The 5,000-nt window shown below is 37.1% G+C and overlaps 1 protein-coding gene across 1 annotated transcript in view; it reads right to left on the reverse strand.

Annotated features, from left to right (window-relative positions):
* The window catches only part of LOC137969355 (low-density lipoprotein receptor-related protein 6-like), a 49,964-nt gene that overhangs the window by 37,035 nt on the left and 7,929 nt on the right, over positions 1-5,000 (reverse strand). The window lies entirely within an intron of this gene.

The raw sequence follows: 5,000 nt of genomic DNA on the forward strand, positions 1-5,000 counted from the left end.
CATGTTTGCCATCATAATATCCTTTATTTATCGCCAAGACAAAGACGCGGAAAAGTGACCGAAAATAGAATTTTTTGCATTTTATGTCTGATCTTAACTTCGGTGTCAGTTTTCTCCAAGGATTGGCTAACCAAATTAGAATTATAACCAAATCTCACAATTTCTCTGCGAAAGTTTTTGTATTTTTTTTTTTTTTAAGTTAGCAGCATATTTGATAATGTGCCACCTCTGGGAAAGTTTTACATAGTTAGCTTTCCTTAGCGCAGACCGCTTCATAACTTGGTGACCGTCTTCTTGCATTAAGTTGTGTTAGAGAAATTTTGCACACGTGAACATTAACGACTTTTAGAACATGTGTATGATATTCTTCTGCCCGACTGGTCATCTGCAATAATTTGTTGCGCGATCATGACTTCCTTTTGGTGAAGTACTCTTATTCGGCAGAATTCAGCCAGAGTTTCCAAAGATTTAAAAAAGGCCTTCAGTTCAAAGACGCAAACAGGCAGATTCAGTTGGGTTGCTCCTTAAACACATTTATCACGGACGTTACAAATTAGTCGCGTTTAGTTTTAAAAAAATTATGTTTTGCTATCCTATTGCTGGCAGTTTTCGTCTCTCTTAATATCTCCTAGTAATATATTTGTTAGTCTGTATGCACTATGTGTGCTTTATCCTTTACTTTTGTGCTTCCCTCTCAGGCTCACTCTTGCTTTCCGGCTCTACCTTCTTTCCAACTTGATAGTACTGGGTGTATACAGTACTTGTGTTTTGTTAGTGAGTGAGGATGCATAAATCAAGTCAAAAGGGGTTTAGTCAAATGCACCTACAGTAAGTTTATTTCCCTCTCCATAATGATTATGCAGTCTAAATCAACTTGCCCTGAAGACAATTATGACCCGTGATCTGATTTCACTTTGTCTTATACTGTATTTCTGTAACACCTCTGTTGTTACATTGCTTCGTTTCCTTTTGAAACAAAATGTTGCCCATATCAAGGAAATGGTTATGAGGATTCTTCAGGGACAGGACACCAGTGTCTTGGAAAGATCTGTTGCTCCGCGTTCATTGTCACCAGACTACAATGGCCCTGACAAGTATACTGCCGTCCGCACAATAAAATCACGATTTCAAAAAAGTGATACATTTCTCGTCGACTGACTGATTTAATTCGCCCTCTGCGCGGAACATATCGCATGACACTTACACTTTGTAAACCAGGGCAAATACAAATTAGACGTAATCATTTTACTTATTACATTTAGGAATTAACCCACGCATGTAACAGAACGAGGTTACAACTTGACAATTGTGAATGTTTGAATGCAAGATAACTGTGAATGATCTAAATTCATAGAATCTTTAAGGGTTATGTTGATAAAAAACAAAGCAAAGCGAAATCCTTCAAAAGAAAAGTCTGGAGCCTGGAGCCTTCAATGCCTGGAGGAGGGAAGTGTGTTCGAATACCAAAATACCCCAGCACCACCTTGCCAGATGCCTATAAGCTATGTGACAGTTTTGCGTATGTTCTGGGCCCTCATAGGAGTTATGGTACTGCTGTTTGTATTGGTACCAAGCTGTCTGCAGTACCCAGCGGTTCAAGCAGACAGCATTGAAACCCGGGTGTTGCGTAACCATACAAACGAGCGGCTCGGTGGGTTCTTCGTGTTCGACCGCTTCGTTGTTTTTAGCAACAATACAGTCAATTTCGGGGTAACAGATGCACTCTTCAACACGTTGAAGACATTGGCAATTTCCACAAGTACACCGAAGGTGTAGATAAAATTGATCAAAGAAGATATCTCATATAGTGCTAAATAAACTTTGACTTGACTTGACGACTTTCGTTTCACAAACTTGACAGAAAACCATCGTAACGCATGGCGAGCAACGAATTACAGCCAGGCGCTAACGCCCAGTACCCACCCAGCTAATGCGCGCGCACATGTTTGAACTTTTTACGGAAGCGTTCCATTTCTACGGAAGCGCTGAAGTCCTACGGAAGAGGCAAGAGTTCTACGGAAGAGCGAAAGCTTATACTACGGAAGAGCTAGATTTCAACGGAAGAATCTCGCGACTGTTTCTATAGAACAGCTATATTGAACGATCGCAGATTTACAAGGAACGATGGCAGAATTCTAAGGAAAGATGTTTAATTCTAAAAATAAAAGTTACATTTTTACAGAACGACACTACATTGTCAAGTAGAAGCGTTGTCCCTTCTGGGCCACCGTAGTTAATCGGTCTCAAGCGGTTCGAGCTGTTCCGATCGCGCACATCTTTAATTATACAAATATTTAAAACTGAGACAAATACCACTTCTCCGTTACAAGAAAGCTTTACTTCTGGTTTTGGTCCACCGACACAATCAACAATAACTCCGTCCTCGGTTTGGAATACAACAGCATTCGCTACACATTGCAAATTGATGGCTCACCAATGTATTTGTAGTCGCTCGTATTCATTTGTCCTTTTTCAGAATCATTGAAGAATAGTTCGTACCCTAGCTTCCATCACTGTCTTACGGCTCAAATAAATGAGGGTGTACTCCTTCACAATCGGGAAATGAAGGTCTATCTGCACTTTTGTCATTACTATTATCGGAAGAAGAACAAGATGACACAAACTTTTCGCGAATCCTCAATTTCACAGTGAAGTGAGCAACACGCTCGAGAAGGTTCTTCTTGCTACGTCATCAATCACATGTTTTCAGAAATGTCGTTTTCACTTCCGGTGCTCCAATAGCGGATGTTTTCGTTGTTTCTCGGCGATTTTAAGACTTTTCTAGTTTTAGTTTAAATGTATTTTATCGTTTTTCCGTAATTATGATGTTAACACTACCTTTTGAGCTATGAGGTGTAGAGTATCCCTTTAAAATCTGGATCTTCGGATTTCCAATCGAACACAAAATCTGAAACCGGAACTTGTCGCGGATTTCACTAATTGGAATTCCATGTCAGGGAGGATTTCAACAAGTGAAATCCGCGAAAAAAATCCGTTGTCAGATTTTGTGTTCGATTGCAAATCCGAAGATCCAGATTTTAAGATCTAAATACCGATTTCCCAAGCGAACGCTCCCTTATGCTCGGTAACGATGTGTTTGGTGTGCCAAACTGATTCTATGATGTTGCAACAGTTAAAAAGTCGTAAAACTAATCAATCGAAAATGACAGTGTAAATACATGCCTAAATGACGCCGACAAGGTACCATACTAGTTCGAATTTTTATTTTTTATTTATTTATTTTTTGCCACAGAAAGAAGAAATTAAAATACAAATATGAACAATCAAAAAAGAGAAGATGGAAAGAAAACTTATTGAATTACATTGGTGGCGAGGAGGCCTAAAAGAAACTACTAAGCTTATGTAAATTAGGCCTCCCCAAGTAAAAGCATCTATCTATTGTTGACATGCAAGTTGGCAACGGAGAATACAATTATTACAAACATTAATTTATTTAACGTGTTGAAATATAAAGTAATGAACGGAAATTAAAAACAGTTTGAACTTACAAGTTGGTAATGAAGCATACAATTACAAACACTTAGTCATTTAATTAAGGTGTTGAAATATGTTAACAGTTGTGAAAGTAAAATTACAGGGTGAAAACAATTTGACACAGGAAGAACAAAATACTTAATTTTCAGAATAGTTGTTAAAAAAGAATGACTTAAGTGCTTTCTTGAAGGAAGCTGTTGAGAAAGAATTGATTATATCAATGTCAAGAGAATTGTAAAATTTAGGTCCCTGATAGAAAACAGAAAATTGTTTAATGTTAGTCCGACAGAAAGGCAGACGAAATGCATGAGAGTTTCTAGAATAATACGTGTGAATTTGACTGTTTAGAGTGAATTTGCTAGCAAACTTGGGAGGAAGAGTTCGAATTTGATAGGAGAACATGAATTGACCAAGTTGTAACAGGTTAAGATCATGGAATTTTAGGATTCCAAGTTTCTTAAATAAAGGGTCAGAATGAGCATTAAAATGAAATTTATCTATGATTCTCACCACTCTTTTCTGCAATTTTACCAGACGAACAAGGTTAGTTTTATTGGTGGACGCCCTAACTATATTACAGTAAAAGAAGTAAGGATAAACAAGTGAAAAGTACAATACACGTAAAGAGTATGAAGATAAATAAAAACTTGATTTCTGTATCATTCCAACTGATTTCGACACTTTGTTAGCCACATGAGAGATCTCAGACTTCCAGGTTACGTTTTCATCGATGATCACACCCAAGAAAACTGTTTCTTTAACTTGATCAATTTGTTGTTTATTTATCAAAATTTGAAAATTATAACTTCTACGTTTTTGGATTGGTTTGAACACTATGAACTTGGTCTTTTTAAGATTCAGTGAAAGCTTATTAACCCTAAACCATACTGACAACTTATTTAACTCGATATTCAGCTGATTAACCAAATAATCAGGATCTTTACCAGACAGAAAAACGTTCGTATCGTCCGCGAATAAATTCAGTTGTAGTGCCGTAGATGCCTTGACTATATCATTAATGTAAAGAAGAAAAAATAAAGGCCCTAGAATAGAGCCCTGAGGAACCCCGCAGGATATATTAAAGCGAGAAGAAACATAACCGTTGAAATCTACAAATTGTAATCTGTTAGAAAAATAGCTTTTTACCCATTTTAAGGCCAGTCCACGTATACCATAGTGTTCAAGTTTGTCAAATAAAATATTATGATTAACTGTATCGAATGCTTTTGAGAGATCAAGGAAAATACCAACAGCTATATCACCACGATCTAAAGCAGAGGAAATCTTATCATACAAATCAGTCAAAGCAAGTGTAGGGGAGTGATTTTTCCTAAAGCCATATTGCTCATCACAAAGGACATTTAAATTAATTAGATAATCATTTAAACGGTTATAAATTATTCTCTCAAGAAATTTGGAAAAACTAGGTAGAACTGAAACAGGTCTATAGTTAGTGAACAACGACTGGTCATCAGCTTTGAATAAAGGTATTACCCGTGCTATCT

The sequence above is a fragment of the Montipora foliosa genome, chromosome 9, assembly GCF_036669935.1.
Source record: "Montipora foliosa isolate CH-2021 chromosome 9, ASM3666993v2, whole genome shotgun sequence".
Classification (NCBI taxonomy): Eukaryota; Metazoa; Cnidaria; class Anthozoa; order Scleractinia; family Acroporidae; genus Montipora; species Montipora foliosa.